Here is a 24,966-nt window from a genome sequence, read left to right as displayed (position 1 = left end):
TCTGTTCCTGGGACCGTTGGTGGCTCCTTGCCCAGGGCCAGTTGCATATCAGGGCTCCCTGCCCAGGACCAGTGGCAGCTCTGCTCCCAGCCAGTGGGGCTGGCTGCCAGGCCAGCTGAGCTCTCTTAGCAGCGTCTGTTGCTGAGGCTCTGTGGTCCTGGGGGAACAGAGATGTTGCTGGACCAGAGGATCCAGGATAAGAGAGGTTCAACCTGTATTAAAATCCCAGACGTTTTTAGATATTTAAAAAACCCTCCCAGATGGAGATTTGAAGACCAAAACGGTGAAGCTGTGCACCTTCAGTTATTTGTTAATGAAGCTGCTGTAGGTAGGACTATTAGTGACTTTAGAAGATATCACCAGCACTCACGTAGAGGTCAAAAGGTCGCATTTTGGCCCTCTGCCTCAGAACGGTTGCTGACCCTGGTATACATCTTTCCTCGCCCTCACTTTCCCGCTGTCATGCCTGGCTCTTAGAACTCTGGTGGACATGAAATCTGGGGCACAGCCATAGGTGTTTAACTTTTTGCCACCCTGGATGGGCCCTGCCTGTTTTGGAAATTCAGCCTGTTTTAAATAGATAAGAAATATAAAGAAAATGGCCCAGATGGTCCCTTACACATGTTTTGTCACAGCCCAGCAGGCACTGCTTATGTGTTGGTGTGGGGCTAGGGGCAGAGGTCACTTCAGCATTTCTTCACTGCATCTCGCCTGTGTAATGGGCTTACATGTTTTGATAGGTGTGCTATGCAATAAGTAGCTGGCTAGAGCAGAAATCTGTGACAGTGATGTGACTCTGCAGTTTAAAGAGGTGAATAGTATCTCCAAATGACACTCCCAAGGGGCACCTTTTAGGTGGGATGGAATTATACAAATAGTAATTTGGCCAAGACACAGAGTAAAATTCTCCTTGCCGTGGGAAAGTACGAGGCAAGAGGTCTCGGGAGCTGCGTCTACACTAGCAGGTTCTTTCGAAAGATTTTTTCAAAAGAAGGGGGCTCTTTCGTAAGAGCCCACAGAGCTTCTACACACATGCTGTCTACACTAGCACCCCCCTTTCGAAAGGGGGGTGCCAATGAATATGCAGTGCCTCATTAGCATAATGGCGGCCGCAGCATTTCGAAAGTGCCGCTTTCGATCGTGCGCGGCTCGTCTACCTGTGGTCCTTTTTGAAAGGACCCCACACACTTGGAAATCCCCTTATTCCTGTAACCAAATTTGTAACGAATTTGTGTTCCACAGAGAAGACAGGATTCAGACAGCATGGTGATCTTAAAACACTCAAACACACTCATAGTCGTGTCTACACTTCAAGTACAGAGGTGGCTGTCACTGTTTGAGGAGCACTAGTGGTAAATTTTAGAGTTATGGGGCTTGCTCGTGTTTTTTATTAAAAAAAAAAAATAAAAAGCACCCCAGAGACTCCCAGGTACTGCAGTTCTGTGATTTACTGAATTCAGAATGGTTTATGCTTTAATAGAATTCCAACTGTGGATTCTGCATTCGCTTTTGAAAACTTGAGGGATTTTTTGTCTTTGGTTGACACCTTATATGAAATTGTGAGGAAGGGCAAAAAGGGCAGTACTAGGTTTGCTTTGTGTTGAGAGATAGAGTGCTGTTTTCTCTGGTACAATAATAATCTTGTAATGTTCTGTTGGGTAAACAGGTGTGCGAATACTTAAAAGTCTGCTGGAGTCTGATCTCTTTAGCTAAATCCATGGTCAGGAACAATAACAGACTGGAGTCTGAGTTAAAGTGTTTGCTAAGCTTCTTTGTTTTCCAACAGATTGATGTAATGGTTAATCTATAACTGTTTCAAGGGGCTGGGGAAGGAAAGAACGAGTTTCTTTTTCTAAGAGAACCCAGGAAAAGTACAGGTTGCATCTCCCTTGTCCAGCACCCTTAGGACCTGAGCAGCCCTGTACAAGGGATTTTGCTGGATGAGAGGTGGTCAGTGTCCTCAGGGCTCCCTTCCCGTTACCCCAGCCACTTTCAAGACTGCTTTCTTGTTGGCTCCCTGGCTCTGTGGTTCAGTGGCCGCTTCCTCCCTGCAGCTTCCCAGCCCTGCAGCTCCCTGTCTGGCTCCTGGCCCTACCGTTCCCTCGATGGCTTCCTGACAGCTTCTCAGCCCCACTGCTCCCCGATCAGTTCCCAAGCCACCAGGTGCTCACTGCTGGCTCTCCCATCACCTGAGCCTGCTGACTTCTGCTCCCCAACTTCCCTCTTTCTCCTCCATCAGGGGCTCTGACTCTAGCTCCGTGCTCCAGCAGGGCCTCGACCCGCTCCCCGCCCCATGCTGCAGCAGGGCTGGCAGGAGCTCTAGCTCTGGCCAGGGCCAGGCTGCTGGCCACTGGTATGACCTCAGCCCCTGTCCCACTGATGCAGTTCCTGCCCCAGCCCCAGGGCTCGGTGGTCCGTCAACATCCATGGTCATGCTGCACAATGGATGCTGCTGGATGAGAGAGTTCCAGATTTAAGAGGTCAAACCTGTACAATGAGCTGATACCAAACACGTGGGCAACGCTGCTAAAAACAGGATGAGTCTCAACAAGGAAAACTCTTGATCATTATTAACATCTCTTTAAACAATTAAATCAGGATATTAGCTGTCCGGTCATAGCTGAATCATGATGTACTAATATGGAATATATTCATTTTGTAAAGAAATAAAGGGGAAGTTAACCTGGTAGAGTTTTAGAGACTGCCATTAGGAAGGAAAGATTTTTTTTGTCTCCACTTCCGATATGGAGAAAAAGAAATAAGAGTTTACTCTCCCACCCCCCCAGAAAAAAACTAATGTACCAAAACCTTGAGAAACTAACTATACCCACTTGGTTGGAACTTGGTTAAACACAAGCATTTCTAAGCATTTCTGCTTACCTCCCTCAGGGGATTGTGAAGTTATTGTAATATGTCAACATCAGTGCCAGTCCAAACCACTTAAGTAGTGTAACCTTTGGGAATGCTTCCTCTAGATTCTTCTGTCCACATGCAGAATAAATTTTATGTGGACCATGGCACTGGATGATGTGCACCACCAGTAAAAAACACATTCTACCATCTTTGAGTGTCCTGCTATTGCGCTGGGTGGCATTTGAATCTCTCTTGGATGGCTGACCAAGTGCTCAGTTTACAGAGAACACTGCTGGGTACCTTTCCCACGTGTCTCGGAATCCATTTTGAAAAGCCACTGGTACACTATGGGATTGTAGTGGGGGAAGGCGCTCTTTGTTCTGTCAATGACCTCTGTCTGTCCTGACTCTGAAGAAGTGCACATTGAAATTTGTTGAGGATTGCCGAAAGCAGGAATAATCTGAGCAGAGTTTGCTATGATATATGTTTGAGGCATTTCTCTGCACGCATGCAAATTGCTATATAAGAAAGCTCAGAGGACAAATAGTTCCTGCAGTGTTAAATCTGGTGTGGAAGATCATGCTTATTTTTTCAGTGCTAATGAACTGTAAGGAAACAATGGATGCATTTGAAAATGTGAAGTGTTCAGGGGGCTAAGGAAAATAAGAGCAAAGTGCTTGTTTAGACATCTTGATTTGCTTTAGAATCCTTGTCCATTCCATATGTTGAACAGCTGTTTAAAATGTAATACCTTTGTCTTCTAAATCAGTGTAGTGAGGGTAAGGTGGCAGCTAAAATTGCTTTTAACAGGGGTCTGGTCCACTTAAAATGGCTAGTTGAAGAACAAAGAATTAAGAGCTTTTAAATGTATTGCCTATGAATATGTATAATACTAGTGGACCACCCACAGGAAGTAAAAGAATCCTGATGCTGAGGGATTTACAGACCCTCACCTAGCATATGGGGAACTACATTTGCTCTTTGTGTATGAAACAACAGGTTTTATAATATATTACATGTGTTGAGCCTTTGATTAAGAATTTGCCCTCCGGCTCTTTTAGACGAGTGCAGACAAGAATACTGGAAGTTGGGAGCAGGATATTTGGATTGATGAATCATATGTTGGTTGAAACAGAAATAATTGGATTCTTGGTTTCATTTATTGATGGGTTTACCCACTGCCACGTGGTACTGGCTAAAGCCATGGTGTCCTGTGGCGAACAGGACACTGTGGTGTGCTGATTCTGACGCTGGAGCCTCATGCAGCTCTTGGAGCCTTTAAATACGGGTCCTCCTGGAGCCACACATGGGGAGTGCTGCCTGCTCCATGCACACGCCCCGCTGCTTGGTGGAAGAAGTGTGTGGCACCAGTGGTGGCCCCAGTGGCTCTGGTGAGTCACCAGCATTGATTTAGATATGGGGCTGGGGCTGCCTGGCTGTGCGGGGAGGAAGAGAGCATTTATTTGGAGGTAGCGGGAGGTAGGGGAGCCTGGCTCTGGGGGAGAGAGAGGGGATTTATGAAGGGGAGGGCTGTGGCAAATATGGAAGCATGACAACCGAAAGTGTGGTGATCTTTGAATTCCTGTTAGACACCACTGGGCTAAAGTCTGCATTTGTGTATTTCTAGGGAGGTGAACAAGTCAGAGGGCGAATCAAGTGTTCTGGTGCAAAACTGAGAGCTCTCAGTGTTTGTTTTTAAATGTAATGTGACCTGGTGCTGCATTATGGTTCGATGGAGCAAGCATGCAAAGTGCCTTAGAAACAGCAAGTTTGAAAAAGTAGAGAGAGAAACTTGATGGCATTACAAGCAATGAAATTTTCTTTGGATTGATTAATGGGACTTAATTTTTAGTGTGTCCCCCCCCTGTGCATTCACTGATGTGGGTATTATACTGTTCATATGAGACAGGGCGGGTGAGATAGTATGTGTAATTGAACTAACTTCAAAAGCTTATTTCTCTCCACAACAGTACCCAGTCCAATAAAAGATATGACCTCGCCCATCTTGCCTTGCCGATATCCTTGGACCAACATGGCTACAGCACTGCCTTATAGGTCTGCTAACAGCTGTTAGGAGCAAGGAGACTTCCTCCGTCTTCGCCTGTCAGAATATAAAATTAAGACTTTGTCTGTATGGGAAATCTGTACAGCTTTAAATAGACCAGTGTCATGAAAGCAATGTCTGGGTTGAACCTTTCTAAGATGGAATTTCCTAGCCCAGCAACGTGACTGGTCTGGCATCATCAGTAACCCTGTGAGTGCTCCATGGCTGGCATGGTCACAGGGGAAACCCCGGCGGTTGGGGCCAGGAGCCTCGTTGGACTAGCAAAGAACAGGATTATGGAGCCTCTTCTCCCTAGTAGGGCCATGGGCTAGAGCAGTGGAGCCTCAGCACCCTTGGGGTCAGAGCAGAGGAGCTGCAGAACCTCAGGGGCAGGAGCAGCAGCGACTGGGGTGGGAAGGAGGGGCATCTGGGAGCGGAGGGGCAAACATTGATCTCCTTGGTCTGGCAAATTCCCTGGTTCAGGACTTGTGAGGTCACGAGGGTGCCAGACCTCACCCTCTAGGACCCCTGTTTAGTGTTGGTTTAAATTACACCAGGTGCAAGCACTTCTTTGCTGGTATAACTTATTCCTATATTTATACTTTGGGCTGTATGAAAATTGCAGGCTGTGATTATGTGGCCGAAACCTCAGCTATTTTAGTGGCTGCAGATTTGTGGCATTTATGACCCTGTGCTCAGGGGTGCGCAAAGTCAGGGGTGCGCAAAGGACAGGGGCAGGCCCCTTCATGGTGCAGGGTGGAGGTGTGAAATTTCATAAGGGGGCACAGCACAATCAACTGCTGGGTCTCAGGCTCATCCATCTCATTAGAATTGTTAAACTCTGTGACTGTTTTATGTGTGTGCATTCACATTTATCTACCCATTAATAGTGTTTTTACATTCTACAGACTTATTTTCTTACGCGTGCCAGAAGTCCCCCCCGCCACCCCATGAATATAACCAAAATTTCTGTCTGTCTGGATTACATTAGATGGGTTGCGGGGCCGTGGTAACTGCAGGGATGAAAAGAGGGGCTTGGTGAAAAAGGTTTGTTCCCCCCTTCTCCAAGTGACAATGACACTCGCTGGAAGTTGGAGAGGCAGTCAGGCCAAATTTGAGTAAGTGACATTGGGACATGGTGCCCTGACTGCCCTTCTGTCATGCTTGCCTTTGAAAGCCAAATGGGACACATGGTATATCTTCTGTGATGCTGTCCTGGAAGGCTGCATGCCCAGAAGTGCAACTTTAAAAATGGAGGCTTCAAAAAATCAAATTTCTACCGGCCTCACCTGTGCTAGTATAAGTTGTCCCCCTACCAGTGTAACTGCATCCATACTTGGAAGGCTGCAATCTTATGTTATAAAAAAGAAAGCATTCCTAGCCAAAGTATAGAAACTGCAGTGTATGGAAAAGCCCTAAGCTGAGCCGGTAAGTCACACTCCTTGGGCCTTATCTACTCTGCATCTTAACAGACACTTTTTTGCTTTGCCTTGCCTAGTCAATATAAACCAGGCAAAGTGTTGATTTTTGTTTCTGAAAAGCATTTCTCAGAGATAGAGAACAGAAAGAATGAATGTGGAGGAAACCATACTTCTTTTCCATCTCTGTCTGTAGGATACTTTTAAAGCTATTGTACAGTAAACTCTATCATATCTGGCAGCCCTGGGGACTGGGAGGTTGCTGGATATTCAAATATTCTGGATAATAGAGAGGTATACCCAGCAATGCATAACACTAAAGAAAAACAAGATTAAAGATTAAGAATCAAACAAAAATATATGCAGAGTACTTATTTACCAACAGTAGTATTGTACACTGCAAACGTATACCATATTTGCTGTATTTGTTTGTATTTACTTTCACTATCCTGTACTTACAGAAAATGTAACTAAAATTTATTTATGGATAAGATGCTGGTTATCTGAGAGTTCCAGATGATAGAAAGCTGGATATGAAAGAATACACCAGAGAGAGAGCCATGTTAGTCTGTGTCCTAACAAAACAAACCAGCAGTCATGTAGCACTTTAAAGACTAACAAAATAATTGATTCACTTTCGTGGGGCAGACCCACTTCTTCAGATCTGGAGATAGTGCTGTACTGGAAATTGTGCGAAAGTGAATTGACATGATGGTTTTATAGCAAAGAAATACACCCCCCCCCCCCAAAAAAAAAACAAAAAACTGACAAATCAGATACATAGGCCAGAAAGGGGGATGAGGGGAGAGGGGGAGAGAAAATTACTTTCTGGTAGTATCAGTTGAGTGACTTGCCTGTCAGGTCACACTTGCAATGAGTAATTTTCTTTACCCCCTCCTCCCCACCCTTCTCCCTGCCTTCTGGCCTATGTATCTGATTTGTCAGTTTTCATTTTTATTTTATTTTTGTTTGTATTTCTTTGTTATAAACCATCATGGCAATTCACTTTCAGCACTATTTCCAGTACAGCACTACCTCCAGATTTGAAGGAGTGGGTCTGCCCCTCAGAAGCTCATCACCTAATAAACCGTTTTGTTAGCCTTCAAAGTGCTTCATGACTGCTGTTTTGGATATGAAAGATATTATATGGATATTATCATTCACTTAATTTCAACAGTGCATGTGTTTGCTTTAATATAGCTCTTTTTTCCCGCAAAGTATATGGCAATTACAATAATGGCTGCCTGGCATTTCGGCTGTCGTCTTTTTAGGGTGTGAAAGAGTTAATGGTGAGTTCTAGACTTTGGAAAGCTTAATTCAACTTTGTGTGCAAAACCAGGTAGAATAAATACAGATGTTCTGCCAGTTACTGAAGTTTTAACTAAATGATGTTGCCTGCTTATTCTTATTCACTGGCAATGTATTGTCCTATGATGTGTCAGCGCATGGACAATAATATTCTTTGTCTCGTCTATTTTAATTGTTCATTAAATGGAAGGATAATTTCCTACAGGATTTGAAAAACGTACCTGGTACTTGGTAGCCTGAGGGATAACCCTCATTGTCAGGGTCAAAATACCCTGTTGATAGCTGCAGCCTTGCTGGGTGAATAAATAAGACTCTCAGTGAACCTTCTATTTAACCAAGTTTAAAAACATAAAGCAACCTGCTAGTTCTTTTCCAGATCTCATGGCTTGTCTACAAGATGAGTTACAGTGCAGCAAACTAGGGTGTGAAGCTACAACTCTTTTACTCGCAGTGAACAAAGTTGCCATGTGGACTCTACTACCATTTGTCTGCTTTGACTTGCCAAACTTCTAGTGCATGCTAGGTGGATCAACATGGCCTGTTAACGCACACTGAGTTAATGTGCTGTAGATTCACATCTGGCCTGATGCATGCTAACTCCAAAAACTGATGATACTAGAGTAGGGTTTTGTAGCCTTCAGCTAACCAATATAGCTACAGCAGAGAATATGTGGCATTGGAGCTGTGAGCAGGGAAAAGACGGCTCACGAGTGAAGAAGTGTAGGAACCAACAAAGCACAGGATATGATAAATTTTATTGATTCCTAAAGTGCCATGTAAACAAGGAAACAATAATGCAGTGGATGAAAAATGTTTGCACATACCAGACACTGTGTACCTTATTTTTTTTTTCTTTTTATTGACCTAGATGACTGAGTTGATCTGGTTATCATAGGGAAGAACTATTGGGCAGTGCCAGGATGAATATGACTAGTTGGAACACACTGAATGGCTTGAAATTTTGATGAATTGGGAGGGAGGGAGAAAAACTCATGGAAACTTTCTTCTAGTTCTTTTTCTTTCTTTCTGCCAACTCTCTGGTTGGTTGGAAGGTTTTGGGGGAAAAATCTTGTGTCCAGTTTTCCCTAGATGAGGGTTTTTTTAAATTCACTCTGGTATCTGGCTTTTCATACTTATGCTGTAAATTCAGATAGGCTTAACATGCATTCTTTTTGTATGATGCTTAGCACTTAACATTTTTCAAAGAGCTTTAAAAACATTTAATCCTTACCAGGTATTGAAGTAGGGAATTGTTACCCTTGTTTCCAAGGTAGTGGCAGGATAGCGTTTGAGGGAACAACATATGGAGAATAAGACGCTGAAAGATTAGTGACTTGCTCAAGGCTCGAAGTGACTTGCTCAAGGCTCAGTTAGTGGCAGAAGCAGGGTTATCACTCCATTGCATCTGGTTTCTAGTTCAGTTATCAGTCCCCTAGATCTGGGTTTGTCAGCTCCTAAGATGGGACCCACAACGGGGTTGCTAGAATATTTCAGTGTGTGGGGTGGTGACTCCTGTCCCGTGGGGCTGGCTGGACTTACCTCCCTGCTCCAGGCACTACTGCAGCCTCTGGGGTCCCAGCACCACGCAGATTTGGCTCAGCCAGCATGAAAACAGCAGCCCCGGAGGGGGCTAGATGTGAGTGAGTGGCACTGGAACCCCATGAGCCAGGTCACAGCCTCCCCAGTGGAGAGCCAGGCCTGGCAAATCCCACCACACTGGAGCTGTGCCACTGTGATGAGTGTCAGGTAGGACCCTCCTCTCCTCGGGGTGCAAGACCCAACTGAGTTGGCCCTAAGCCAATCAACCCATTCAGAGTCAACCTTCCAGAGTTGGATTTCGTGCATCTGGTAAAGGCGTAAGGGAGGTCAGTGGGAGAAATGCTCTGGTCAACCTCCCTCAGTGAGGACAGACCTTACAGTTGACTGCAAATATGTTGATTCTAGCTACGCAATTGCCATAGCTAGATCTGCATATCTGCAGTCAACTGTAGTGTCTAGTGTAGACCAAGCTTTAAGGTTTGAGAACTGCTGCGCTAGACCAGGCTACTTCTCTGAAAAGTTGGTAGTAATCTCCAGTGCTACCAGGTAGTGTTGATGAAGTGTGTAGGGCCTCCTTTTAGGTAGGAAGGTGGGGGACAGAGACCTCCTGGATTGTTTCATGGCCCCTTGTAGTAACACAACTGTTAAAGCTCAGCGTTGCAAAAACCCTCCGATCAAGGAGGGCTGGATGCAGCTACCTTAGGAGCCAGTGGAGAGCACTTTTGTATGCTCCCTTTCCCTTCAGGTTTTAGTGGAATGTCCTCATCCCTTGGGGACCTGGTATCCAAGTGCTTCCTTTGCCAGGATTTCCTTTTTCAGTTTTTGTATTTGGAATGTTCCCCCATTTTTCTTTTGTCACATAATTATCACTCTGCAAGTAAATATGTGGTACGATGGCAATGTGAGAAGTTAGGTGCTGTTGTTACAAGGGTCTGGCTGGAACCTCTAGGTACAGCATGTCAGAGATCACTGCCTCAGGCTTTTCTCGAATTCTGTACACTTAATTGGATAAGACACCTTAGGCAAACAAACATCTTTGACACAGCAATATATACCATGTCGAGGACAATTAACTGCTTTACGGGTGAACCATAAATTACTGCATGCTGACTCTGTTCTTCAGTTCCTGTTTTATAGTGTTTAACCTTAACTGTTCCCCCCCCCCCTTTCCTTTTTTAATGATTTGAGTTCAGTTTTATCTCTGTTTAGAACTTTACCTTACTAGATAAAAAATAGAAGTTCTATTTTGAAATGGCTCAAGTGAGCCTAAGAAAGGAGTTAATTTTCTGATGTTTTGTTCATTATGTATGCAGTTTGAACTGCTCTAGTTCAGCACCCTCAGAGCCTGAATAGTGCCGAACGATTTTCCAAACCACAGGAGGTCAGCATCATTTAGCAGCATTACCAACACATCTGCTGCATGTTTGTCTTTAAAGTGCTACATTTCTGCTCTTTTGTTTTGTTGGAATACAGGTTAACATGGCTACCTCTCTGTTACTGGGCTCTTAAAAGACATTTAGGGGTTAATTATAGCTACATAACAGTATAGAATGCTGAGACCCAAGACGGGTAGTTTAAACAAACTTTGTGGGAAACTTGGCCACGCGCCTGATAAGTGGATATCCAGCTAACTAAAATCATGGTGGACTAGGGATGTTGCCAGATGAGACAGTGATGGATTAGAGAGGTTCAACCTGTACCTAGTGTGGATTTTCTCAGAGTTGAAACCACTAAAAGACAGAAGTGCTACAGCTGGGGAAATAAGTGTGTGTGAGTGTGTTTTGGACCTTGCAGCTGTTGTAAAGTGCAAATGTGGTCCCTGAAGTAGGGGGATGGTAAATAAAGCAAAGGAGACTTTAAAGCGTTCTTTTAGAGAACAGATAGTCCCTGCTGTGTAATTGAAAAGAGAAAAGTTATTGGTCAGCACCAGAGATGTTTGCAAATTAAAACATCCGAATTAGAACTGAGGAAATAGGAGGGCCACATCCTGGTCAATTACTTCTCCTTTGAGTGGTAGGAGTAGGAGAGCAAAGAGTCCAGTTTGGATTAGGCAAGTGGAACCTAAAGCAGTATGTTGTTCTGTTGCTGTCTGCATCTAGATTCCTGATGTGAGAGTACAACTTCCATGAAGATCCTTTTAAGGTTTTAAAGGAGCCATGGTGCTTACATTATATATATAATATATTTATATAAATATATAATATGCGTTTGGGATTAAACCAAAGTAACAATATATCTCTCTTAAATCCTGTCAGTGGTCTACTTTCCAGTTACTCCATAAAGGAGCATGTCACTGTTACCCAGAATAAAATGTTAATGTGGAGGAGGGGTGACATCTCACTTTTGTACCGATTTACTAGGAAGGCATTGTGAGAGGTCCTTCAGGGCAGCTCAGCTCAGAGCAGTGGTCACAACAGGAGGCCTCGGATATAGAGCAGAGTTCTGTTCTGTGTTAATTGGTTATTTCATGGGGTTCTCTGACTAGCTCTGAGCACCAAAGATTTTAAATTGTAAGCTGTTAAATAGTAATGGCCACAAGTAATGTACTCTCATACCTAAATAGGAGAATTGTTGGAAACGATTGCCTCCTTGTTCACGTCATTCAGGAGGCATCGAACTCATTTCCCCCCCTTTATTTCTGTGAATGTTCTAATAGAAGGGGTAGCAGGGTGTCTTCTGCCTTTTTCCCAGTTGGGTTTTACTTTGTGTTGTGGACAAAATCTTCCTCTATGAAGTATGCTGAGCTACAAACTCCAGACTTACATCTATGCCACAACATACAGCTGATTTGAGCTGTGTAACTCCAGCTGCATGAATAATGTACCTTCCATTACCACAGAATCTGTGCCACAGGGGTTGATGGGAGAAACAGTCCTAAAGACTTCCCTTTCTCTTCTCACGTGCGGTAGAGTAATAAGGTTGACGGGAGAGTGTTCTGTGGCTGATTTGGTCTTAACCAGTGTTCCGTCTAATCTTTTCTGTCTGTGTGAGGACTTTTTCCATCTATGTGTGCACCACATTTTTTTTTATGTTCACTAAGGTTTCATGTGAAAAAGATGAATTAAAAAAACCCCTTTTCCTTATTTGTTCCCATAACATAAGAACTGGAGGTCACCAAATGAAATTGATAAGTAGCAGGTTTAAAACTAACAAAAAGCAGTTTTTCTTCATGCAGTGCATGGTAGGCCTGTGGAACTCCTTGCCAGAGGAGGGTGTGAAGACCAGAACTTCAACAGGGTTCAAAAAAGAGCTAGATACATTCATGGAGGTTGGGTCCGTCAATGGCTGTTAGCCAGCACGGCTAGGGATGGTGTCCCTAGCCTCTGTTTGTCAGAGGCTGAAAATGGGTGTCGGGAGAGGGAGCACTTGGTGATTACCTGTTTTGCTCACTCCGGAGCATCTGGCGCCAGAAGACAGGCTCCTGGGCTAGATGGATCTTTGGTTTGACCCAGTATGGCCGTTTTTAAGTCAAATGTGCACCATCAATAGAAGTACAAAACCTAGCTGTGGGTGCTTTGCTAATTAGCTGGGAAGCATTTGTGCAGCTGCACAAGTGCACAATTTCTGGGGAACGTGGGTCTTAACTGGACCCACTAAATCAGTTGCCAGTGGATCAGTCTCAGAGAGTCAATCCATGCTGCAGTGTAGATGTAGCTTTAGGCTGTAAGCTGTTTGGGATCAGGGCCTGTCTTTGTTCTGTGTTGGTATAGCACCTAGCAATAATGAGGTCGGGGGCCAAGAGTGGGGTTCCTCGGTGGTACAGTAATACAAATACTAATTAATTATAAAGAATCATTGACTTGTTTCTTCCCTTGACTTAAATCATGATGTCATTCCGCTTACTGGCCTACTCGTTGTTGGTCTATAATATAACCTAAAGCACGAGGGCTTATGTCCTTTAAAAAAAACAAAAACAGTGAGTATAATGTAACTGTAGATATTTTCATCCACGTAAAGGCCTACTCGTTAGCAAGATTTAAAAAAAAAAGGGGGGGGGTAAAAGACTCGTTGTATAAATGAATAATTATCCTCTGTAGTTATATTAGCATGGAAAATACAATATATGGCGTCCTGCTTTATAAATCATCCACTGGTTGCCTTGTGTTAAGAAGAATTATCCCCTGTGCACATGGAATTCCATAACTATAAATTACAAATATTCTTACACCACCCTCTGAAGCATGTGATCACTGGTAGAGACTTGGTATCAAGCTGGGTATTGCATACATTTGATCTGCCCTGGTGTGTCCATTGCAGGCTTCTCTCAGAGTGAGGTCATGGCTGTACTGCCGGCACCACAGGGGGACAGCTGCAGTAGGGCCATCTATTGCATAGATGCTTCCTCTGTTGACAGAAAGGGTTTTCCTGCTGCAGTTGGTGATTTGCCTCCCTGAGCAGCGGTAGCTAGGTCAGTGGAAGAATTTTTTTGATGATCTAGTTTGGAAGATAGCCCAGGTGAACTATGGTGCTCAGGAGTGTGGATTTCTCAACCCAAGCAGTCTAGCCAGGTTTATCTAACTTCTAATTGTGTACCAGTTCTGAGACTCATTTTCTCTTGGACGGAAGAAGGGTTATTGAGATGGCTCTAGCAAAGCCCATCTGGCATCATTTGCAGTCCTAAGATTTCCTAGGATCCTTTTAGTCTGATTCTAAGCATGCATATGGTACAGAGATGGCCCCAGTGTTATTGGCCAGGTTCCTACTTCTCCCTTTGAGGTGTTCTGTGGAGCAGGCAGTGGTGCTGCTCTCTCCTTTGAGAGTATTTCTGTTTTGCTGCAAGAGGGGTCTCTGGTGGGTTGTCAGCTGAGATTATTCTGAAACCACTCCCCAGGAGGCCCAGATTAACCAATGTGCACCCAGTACTTGTATGCACAGGGATCCCATCTCAGGGTGGCCTGTGGTCACCAGGGCAGGGAAAATGTCAGCCATAGCGCTGAGTCCCAGTAAGCCGTATTGCAGTATCACTCATGCATACTTGGCTTGCTTACCTCTCTGTCATGACAGGACAAGGCAGGCCAAACCTGAGTGGCGCAGGGCTATGTGATTGTGGGGAGAGTGCGGAAGTGAGGGGAGCTGGGTATTGGGGATGGGTGGAGCTGCCCTGTCCTTTGACAGGAGTGAAGCACTGAGTGGGAAGGTAGGAGGGTGGGGACGTTAGTGAGGGGCCTGTGGGCAGCTGATGAGGCGCTGGATGTTAGTTGTTGGATTGTGGGTGGATGAGGGAGCGCTGAGTGTTACAGGGACTGTGTGGTGAAGGATTGGATGGCCACTGAGAAGACACTGGGGTGAAGTGGGTCTGGGGGACTGGATGTGAGGGGTAAGTGGGGGATTTTGGAGACTGCCTGTTGGAGTTGAGGTGAGGGCGATGTATGTCAGGGCTACTGGGATGTGTGGGGGGCTTTCACGGTGGCTTGTTGGGGTGTATATGGGGTGGGAAGGGCATTCAGGGATGGATGCTGGGGGAGAGCGGGGGACGCTGCTTGACTGTCTAGTTTATGGAGGGTGGGGGCAACTTCCATGCTGTCCGAGATCCCAAAATTCTTTAATCGGGGCCTGCTCTTCAGCAAGTATGTGAGGCTGGTGGTGAAGACAGCTCAGCAGTTTTGAGCTGTGTTGCCATTAGTATTCTGACGATCTTCAGTCCCCCATCTCCTGCTGTGTGTATGAGATAGCATTGTCGCTGCTGTTCCAGCATCCTGCAGAGCTTGGGGCCTGGAAGAGAGCCAGCTGGTTCAAACTCAGTCCAGACAAGATGGAAATGATGCTAATCGTTCGCATGCCCTGTAAGGCTTGGGCCCTGTGCTTCCTTAGAGACCTCTTTTCCTCCCACATTTGAGGCGTAGCATGTTCTGTGGCAATCTCTAATGGTAGTTCTTTATCAGGGTCCTTTGGATTCTTCCTGAATGCCCTGGAAATTCTGCAGCAGCTTCTTTGAAATTCAAAAGTGAATTTGTTCGTTGAACTAAATAGAAAATGAATAATATAGTTAGGATTCTCTCCAGCATATTGCCTATTTTGGCATTTACAGTTGGCTGATTTTGTATTCTCAGCCCATGGTGCGCTTCAAACTTTGGCCATAAAGTGTTAGCTGCTTTGTAAGATTGGTCAAGCGTAGGATGGTTGGGGAGGAGAAACTGGAATTTTGGCCATTTGGGGCTGTTGGTGGGGGAGGCATGAGAAGTAGTTTGAGATTGTGGGATAAGCTGTTAGTGAAATAAAGCACAGTTGATATTCAAATTGTCATCTTTAAATTCTCAAAATGAGGCAGCTGTAACAAATTAGAGTTGTTCTTTCAAGCTACCTGCCGAGTCAAGAAGAAAGCATGTTGGTTTATACTTGGTTCCAATTTTAAATTTTCTAAACCACAGCTTAAAAATTGGGCCAAAAATCTTCAGTTAAAGGTGGCTTCTTCTGCAAATTCCAAACTACAAAATATGGTTCTTGAGGTGATCTTTAGGACACAAAACCAGGGCCTGCCTTCTGTACCTTCACACCCTTTTCCCCTCCTGGGGAGAATGTGCAGAGATTCCATTATTTCTTGGGAGCAGGAGTGGGAGAGGGTTGAGAGATTGAAATAAAAGAAATCCTTTAATTGGCAGTGAGTTAGTCTGATAATTTGTTAGGTAATTTAACGTTTCTTCACCTGGCATATGCACCTAGGTGCATTTTATCAATCAAGGGAACGACAGATGTTTTCTCATGTGGCTAGGCCTTGTTTGTATTCACTGAAGGGAATTTTCACTGATTTTAGCGATCAATAGCCAGCCACCACCAGAGGTACAAATGTATCTTGTCTGCACTTCCAGTTTGCCCTCGTTGCAAGTATATTTGTGCCTGTAATCATGGCAACTTCCTAGTGTAGGCAAGACCAATGTGATTTTCTTCTGTCTTGCTGACTCTCGTTTCTAGGAGTACACTTAAACTTGGGGAACAGGTCTCAGTTCCACCATTGGTTTTTGCCTGAAGGCTGGAACTCATTCAGTTCTTATATCAAGCACTTTTATTAATCTGTTTACTTCTTTAATGCAGTTGATGGGACATAATTATTCTGTTTACCATAATAGCATTTTAAAAACTCTTAATTTTTAGTTTGAACTACTTAATGCTCTGTTTGTGTATAAGGCTTTTTAAACACACTTCTAGGCACTTACAAACATGGGGTATAAATAAGCTCATGAAATTCCAGTTTTAATATATAATTATGATTGTTGTTTCTGAGTATCCACGACACCAGTGGTAAATGCTGCTTGCTTCGATATAGTAGGGACTATATTTGCTTTCCTTTGCCTCAATATGTAACTCTCTTTTTGAAGTTAATAATTGAGTTACATTGGTAGAGATCGCTAAGGGGATCAGTTTCCCCAGCACTTGCATGAAGTGTCGCATAATGTATAATGTGCACACATACAAACGACGGTGATTCAGGAGCATGTTACTAATGTTGCAAAGGCAAGCACTCAGAAGTGAGGAAATGCCAGGTTTATGATTGCCCTTTGTGCACCTTTTCTATGCTCTGGAGGAGACAGAGGTCCTGTGCAATGTTCCCTCTAATCTTTTCTGTCAGTGGATGGGATAAATTTTACTGTCTGCACCAAGGCATGTACACAGTGGAAAAAAAACCTGATGGTGGGTACTCTGCTAATCAGGTGAGCTGCATTTGAATATCTCCTGAGTGGATGCACAAGTGTACAGCTTACAGCAAATACTGATCCCAAGGAAAATGTAGCATGCGATTATGTAATTAAATATTGTATTATAATACCAACTCACAAGAGGCTTGAATTAAAGCTACACAGGCAGTGGGATAGTCTCTGTACTAAGTTACATAGAAACTTATATTCAGCTCCTTACTTTGTGTTTATTGGCATAGCTCTTTTGCCTTTAGTCTGCCCCTTGCTTTCTTAATTGTATATTGCAAAGGTAGAACACAAATGTTCACTGTGTCTCTTTGAATCTCTCCAACTTTGGCATTCCTTGGAAACCACCATTCTTGCAAAATACAGATGTGATTATGTACATGTGCTTGTCTTCTGGCCTTCCAGAAGATTTGTTTTTTCAACTCAGTCTTGCCCAAACATATCAGAGGATAGGTCTGACTTGCCTTGGTCACCTTGATGTAAATCCACAGTGCCTGGCATTAGTGGAGTTACTTCTTATGCTCACCAATGTAACTGAGAGCAGAATCTGACTCTTGCACTCAGTAATGGTTTATTAATCCTATAGGAATGTGCCATACATCTGGTGGAGTTTGAAGTTGCTGTTCCTATTTAAAGAGATTTGCTTGTGGTTTCCACCCACTTTTAGCTACAGTTGGCTAGAGTTTTTTCCCTAATTGTTTGGAGGATAACTGCATAGCACAACCTTTCTTCAGGATTATCTGCAGAGGTTTAAGACATGCTGATTACTGAAAGTGCAGCAGGATTGATGTGTTTTACTTTGAATACCTATGCAGATTGTAAAATAAAATATAGTAAACTCTTTCTTATTTGGTACCCCTGGGACTGATATGTTACTGGATAGTCAGATGTGCTGGATGGTGGGGAGGCGTCTTTACGGTCCCTGACGCAGCTCTGTGCCTGCCTGCAGGGGGCTCTCATCCTGCTGCAGCATGGTGGTCTTGCTTGGCTCCTTCTTTGCGGCCTTGTGACGGGCTGGCACCTCTTCCCGTTCAGATCTTGGCTGCCGGGGTAGCTCCTCCCACTGCCGGCTGCCCTTCTTCAGTGATGCCTCTGTCTCCTGGGTGCCCTGTGGCAGAGCCTCACCATGCTGCTTCTATTGTGCTTGCCCCAAATGGTGGGGTTCCCCCCACCCCCCGAGGTCAGCGCAGTTCTCTCCAGAAACCTCCAGGTCCAGCATGGCCATGAGCTGGAGGCCACTTATGGGAGACTCTGGGGCCCCGCACCAGCTGGAGCAGCCCACCCCTCCCGGATAGTGCAGCGCTTCCCCTTGGTGTATTGCATAGTTATTCCAAAAACACAAAGCAAAAATTTGGTTTTGCAGAAGGACTACACTTAGGCTGTGTCTACATTAGCCCCTTTCTTCGAAGAGGGCATGGTAATCCGCCAGAGCGGAGAATACTAATGAAGTGCTGCGATGAATACACAAGACCTCATTAGGCTAATTCTCCCTGCAGCAGGTTTGAAGTTGCAAACTTTGAAGCGCTGGCATGCCATGTAGCCGCAGCCACTTTGAAGTACTCATGCAATTTCAAAGTGCCCTTACTCCCCAAAATTTTTGGGAGTAAGGGCACTTTGAAGTGACTGGCTATACAGCATGCCAGCGCTTCAAAGTTTGCAACTTTGAACTTGCTGCGGGGAGAATTAGCCTGTTGAGGTGCTGCATATTCATCGCAGCACTTCATTAGATTCTCCGCTCAGGTGGATTACTGCTAGTGTAGACACGGCCTTAGAATCTTAAAATACAATGTATTGCAAGATCGTTCAGTTCTAATGTGGAAAAAACATCCTTATGTCTATAATTAAAGTGTGAACTGCCTTGTGTCATTATTGGCCATTTTTTCAGAGGCAAATATAAGAAGTAAGAAACTGCAATACACTTTTGATGAAATTACATCAAGTTTAGCATTCTCGTGCCATGTCTCCATTTTGAACCGAATTTTACTGAAGTGAATGGTGATGCAGTTTTGTATGGTGGTAAAGCTTAAATTTGTTTTTAGCACCTTCCATTTAGAAGGAGTCCCTAAATTATTTACGATCTGATTTACATGTGCCTTAAGTTACCCAACTTTGAGGTGAAAACAGAAACTACTTAATGTAGTATGGAAGCTATAAACAGAAAAAGAAAATAGTTTGTAACCTATAGAATTAAAACACCTAGGGAAGTTTTTAATATTAGTTATTTATGTAATAACCTGTATTGCAACTTGACTGGGACATTGGATCTCTAATCTTGCAAAACATTCCTGCCTTTAAATAACAGGTTGTTAGTAACAAACTTTTTCAGTATTTTTTTGAATTCTAAAGGTTTTCATTTACAAACCACAATTTGTTTTTTTTTTTTCACTCTTAGTTTTGATTGTTCTGCAGTGCTACTTCACATTGTTCTGTGAAGCAAATAGAGTTTGTGGCAGGTTGCCTTTTGATGGATAACAATACAGGTGATGAATTAGTGCAGAGCAACTTTCTATGCACTATGTTGACCTGACAGCTATGAACTTTAGGCCAAACGGAATGCATATGTTTTTTTCTAAATCATGTTCCCAGTTAAAATCAGACTGAAGTTAATAAATTGGTTTCTCTGCTGTTTCCTTAGTAACAGAGAAGTAAAATTACTACATCTGTCAAACGATTAAAAAAATTTCAAGTAATCACACTGTTAAACAGTAATGTAATACCACTTACTTAACTATTTTGGATGTTGTCTATATTTTAAAATATTTTGATTTAAATTACAGCACAGAATACAAAGTGTACAGTGCTTACTTTTATATTGATTATAATATTTATGCTATTTAAAACAAAAAAAAGTATTGTTCAATTCACCCAATACAAGTACTGTGCTGCAATCTCTTGATCAGGAAAGTTAAGCGTACAAACAAAGCTTTCAGAAACAAAACAATGTAAAACTTGAGAGCCTACGAGTCAACCCAGTCCTACTTCTTAAGCCATTTGCTAAGGGAACGTCTAGACTACCCAGAAGATCGATCTGGTCAGGGTTGATCTTCTGGTGTTTGATTTCATGTGCCTGGTAGAGACACATGAAATCAAACAATCTGGGGTCTGCAGTTGACCCCTGTATGCCTTAATATCATAAGGAGTAAGGCAGGTTGACAGGAGAAACTGCCCCTTTGTTCTCCCTCTGTGAAGACAGCCAGGTAATTCAATTGCATGTAAGTGAATTTTAACTACACAGTTGCCATAGCTAGAATTGCATACCTGCAGTCGACTTACCCACCTAGTGTAGACCAAGTCTTTGATAGACAAGTTTGGTTACAATTTGTGGGAGATAATTTTGCCCATTTCTTGTTTACAGTGTCACTTGAAAGCGAGAACAGGCATTTGCATCGCACTGTTGTAGATGGTGCTGTAAGATGTTTACTTAACAGATGTGCTAAAGATTCATATGTTCCTTTGTCCTTCAGACACCACGGGACATGTCTATGCTGGTGACGGAGTCTGCTTGGTAACAGTCCAAAGCAGAGCAGACTGATGTATGCTCATTTGCATTATCATAGATGCCACCAGAGAATGTTTCAGGTTTGGTAGTTTCTGCAGTGGAGTATTTGATCTTTTGAGACATCTGAAAGCATGCTCCAACCTTGCCCCCTCCACTTTTGGAAGGCACTTCAGATACTTAAGCCTTGGGTCCAGTGCTGTGGTGGTGGTTGGTTGGTTAGCTTTTGTTTTTCTTTTTCTTTTTTTTTTTTTTTTTTTTTTAAAGAAATCTCCCATTGGTACTTTTGTTTGCATTCTGCGACAGTATTGTTAGAACAAATATGCTGGCTTGTCATCTGAGACTGCTATAACATGAAATACGTAGCAGAATGCAGGTAAAACAAAACAGGAGACATAAAATTTTCTCCCAAGGAGTTTAGTCACAAATTTAATAAACACTTTATTTTTTTTAGCGATCATCATCAACATGGAATCATGTCCTCTGGAATGGTGTCCAAAAAAAGCATGAGTAGTCATAAAAAATATTTACCATATCTGGCAGGTAAAAATCTTGCAGTACCAGTTGCAAGAGTCCCATATGAATGCCTGTTCCCACTTTCGGAGCACAATATAAACAAGAGGTGGGCAGCCTTTTCTTCTGCAAATGTAGCAATCAGCTGAACAAGAAGTAGGACTGAATGGACTTGTATGCTCTAGTATTTTAAACTGTTTTTTCTTTTTGAGTGCAGTTATGTAACTGAAAGTCTACATTTGTAAGTTGTGTGCTTCACGGTAAAGAGATTGCACTACAAGACTTGTCTGAGGTGAATTGCAAAATACTATTTCTTTTATCATTTGTACAGGGCAGATATTTGTAATAATAATGTACAGTGAGCACAATACACTTTGTGTTCTGTGTTGTAACAGAAAGCAATGTATTTAAAATGTTTAAAAAAAATCCAAAACTGTTAGTTTAAATTGGTATTCTGTTATTTAATTGTCCAATTAATTGTAATCAGTTTTTTCCATCACGCTTAATTTTTTTTAGTTTTTATTGCAATGAATCAGCAATTCTAAAAATATTTATATGGTGCTGTTTACGGTAAGGTAATGTGAGGGAAATGTATGATTTTTGGCTCACATTATGGCATGATAACTAGGCAGAATTAATAAAGAATTTTGCATTTGTTGCTTGAGATGGGATCTAAATTTAGATTCTTCTTTAAAAGGTTCGGGGGGGGGTGTTTCAAGCCACACTACTGTGTGTTCAATGGTGATGGGGTAACATCATTGCATAGAAGGTTTTTTATTTTGGTGTCACAGTTTAGAGACTAATTGGAGAGATACTTGCATGCTGTGCTGAAATTCTTAAAGGCCTCCTTGTAGACTTCCTAGCAAAGGCCTTTTGTTCTGTTTCTCAATTCACGTGACCACAGCTAGGGGATAAATAACTGCTGGACATGTGCAAAGCAAAGGATTTACTTATCTCCCCCTCACCCGCTGTGGGTCCATGACTGATTTCTTTGAGCATGGCCCAATTTTTCCCTTACAGTTAAATTCAGCTAAAAGAAAAATCTACCCGGCTGTTGCTGTAAAAGCCATGATGAGATGCTCTTATAGAGGATCTAAGCAGCTTTAGTATTTTAACTGGTAGTAACTCTAAGTTTTGATAGCTTTTTGAATAATCTACATTGTTGGCCCATGCAGCCTTTTTTTCTTAAATCTTGAAAATCAACTGTAGTATTTTTTTCTCCTGCTTCATGCATGCTTTTCTTGTCTTCTTTGAACATGTTTGCCAAAGGTAATGCCCTCGCTGTGGCTGTAGCTAGATGCTGCTGATGTAGACTTGCCTTTATATGGTCTAATTCCTCTTTATTAGGTTCCGCAGAGCTCTGCTGGTGGTGGTATTGAACATGATTGACAGAACTTGTATCAACAGGTACTAGAGCAGTGCTGCTTCTTCTTTTAAAAGACTTTGTGGGATTGTGGGTCAGGGGAAAGTCTTATGGTGCTGCCAACTGTCTCTTTAATGATCTCACTACTGTTTTTTTCCAGACAGGAAAGTTTTCAGTATTGTGCCGAATAGTTTCATATTACAAATTCTTTCATCTGGTTCTTTTTTACTGGCCTTTCTTCTGACTACCTTCACACTGTACAAGCTGCAAGATAATAAAGCCCATCCATGGAGCCAAGATTTAGACTTCATCTGTTGGGCTTTGCTGTTCCTTTTTCTCTTCTCTCCTTTTTACATTTACTCCTACATAGTTGATTTAGAAAGAAAATTACTAGACCTAATGAAACTTGAACTCCTCTATTATGTTAAACTTAGTATCAGAACTGTATCTAAGGATTTAAAGCTGACCAGTATATTTAAAATTAATCAGGTATTAAATCACTGAGCTTTGTCATTAATCTTTATTGAGGGGGTTAGCTCACTGCACATTCTCGACTGACATTGTCTGTAGGGAGGAGCAATTAAAATAGAACTCAGAAGTTTTTTTTTGGGGGGAGGGAGGGAAGGTTTGATGGGGAAGAGAGTCTGGAGGGGCAGAGGAACTTGATAAATGCTTTTAAATCTTTTGCAGGCTTGGAACAATAGGTATGTTAAAAAGTGTTAATTCTTGGCAACTTTGGCTAGGCTCTTGGCTGAAAATCAGCAGAGCTTAGGGCATTTTATAAAAGCTGGGAGCCTCAGGAAAATAAATGTCTAGGTTGTGTGTGGGAGGGGAGCATCCTTTTTTTTTACTAAGTGGGTTTTTAAAGGATTTTTTAAAAATAAAGTAAATATATTTGATGGGCAGTCATGTGTTTCAGTGGTGGGTACGTAAGGATACCTACACAGATGCAACATGAAGTACCTAGTTAGCGTGGTTACATTACTGTCCCCTAGTACAGTGGTTTTCAAACCTTTTGCTGGCAGTGCAACTGAAGAAAATTGTTGCTGTCCATGACCCAGTAAAGCTGGGGATTTGGGATGCAGGAGGGGGCCTCTGTATTTGGGGGGAGGCTCGGGATTGAGGCACAGACCTATCCCTCTGGTGGCTCTCAGTCAGCAGCACAGTGGAGGTGTAGAGGCAGGCTTCCTGCTGGACCATGCTATGCACAGGAAACGGTCAGCAGCAGGTCTGTCTCCTAGAAGGTTGTGCCGACAGCTCAGTGTAGCTCTCACGCATAGGGAGCTCTGCTGCTCATGGTGGGGACTGCACACAGAGTCCTGTGGGCCCCCCTGCCTAGGAGCTGGACTTGCTGGTTGCTTCTGGGGCACAGTGTGGTGACAGAACAGGTGGGGATTCCCCAGTGATTATTGAAGTGTCTGTCAAAACGCATCTTTTGCTGTCCGCCAGGGTGCTGAGCCATTCCAGGACCCAGTACTGGATCGTACCCCCAAAGTTTGAAACCCACTGCTGAATAGATTTTCTGGGGGTGTTGCAAAAATGAAATATAGGTGTTTTTTTTCACCTAGTGCAAAATACAAAGCAAGGTGATTGACACGCCACAGAATATCAAGCTTGCATCTGGGCTGCTACAACTTAATGAGTTCTTGAACCCTGTGGTTCTGATAACTTTCAGAACTAGTTTCACCTTTGAAGAATGCTGGATATTTTTTGTACTGAAGTATGGGTAAATATTCAAGAAATCACTCAAAGTTTTCAGACTTTGAAGCGTTAAGTTTAGACAAAATCTATGTATTGGGCTTGATGCTTTATGGACTTGTAGCAGTGCAGTTACTGGAATAAATCCTGTGTATTTATTTTTAGCCTCTGATATTGTCTGTTAGGGAACGTATCATTACTAATGGAATACATATGAGTCTATCTTACTGTCATCTTGACTTCCTTTACTCTATAATTGTTACCAAAACTGCAAGAGTTCTGTAACTGACTCTGTGGTGGAACTTGAAATAACTACTGGTGGTCTTTCTTGTTTCTGGACACTACCCACATCACAGACACTGCACAGTTGAGCAGGCTTTGCAGTCTGTGTTCAGGAGAGGCCCTGGAAGTGTGAGGAATGTTCACAGGTCAGGTCAGAACTATGTGAGATAAATTTGTACAGCATTGGCCTGCACGGGGAGTATCTCAAGCTGTACTGATGAGTCCTTTGCTTTCAGTATAATTAAAATTGACAAAAATACAGAGTCTTACCAGCTACCTTCCCTGCGCTATTACTTCCAGGGAGAGGAGCCGCTTCTTGTCAGAGAAAATATACCTTGTTTTGGATGAATTAACATTTGTACTGTTGGTAAACTTAACCTCTTGTGTTTTTGTTACATTTCTATAATGCTCACCCCGTAGTCCTTAGGCGTTATGATCAACCTTTTCAAATGGCTGTCAATTCAACTTAATGGGCAGTCCTGGTACTAGCAGCCGGTGAAAGCCAGCGTCTTCCCAGGCAGCTGGTTAAAGCCAACGTCTTCCCGGGAGCCGGTCCTGTCCAATGCTCCCTTGAATGTTTTTCCATCCATGAGTGAAATAAATGTTATGTGCACCAAGTAATGTGCAGACATGCACCACCAAATAGATATGCCCCTGAGTTTCTCCTGAGAGGCCACCGAGGTACTCAGTACCTGTCCCATTAACACTGTTGGAGATGTCCTTTTAAAAAGCTTGCTAATAAGCAACAGCCATTGCTGGTATTCAGATCCCATTAACGCTGATGTTTGAAGGATTTAGATCATGGGTGTCCAACA

General features: G+C 43.1%; 1 protein-coding gene across 2 annotated transcripts in view; it reads left to right on the top strand.

The window, feature by feature from the left end:
• MAP4K4 (mitogen-activated protein kinase kinase kinase kinase 4) overlaps window positions 1–24,966 on the top strand; it is a 237,334-nt gene that overhangs the window by 51,619 nt on the left and 160,749 nt on the right. The gene's annotated exons all lie outside the window — the stretch shown is intronic.

This window comes from Carettochelys insculpta, chromosome 1 (genome assembly GCF_033958435.1).
Source record: "Carettochelys insculpta isolate YL-2023 chromosome 1, ASM3395843v1, whole genome shotgun sequence".
Classification (NCBI taxonomy): domain Eukaryota; kingdom Metazoa; phylum Chordata; order Testudines; family Carettochelyidae; genus Carettochelys; species Carettochelys insculpta.
The sequence above is the reverse complement of the archived record's forward strand: the minus strand, read 5'-3'. Positions and strand labels throughout refer to the sequence as shown.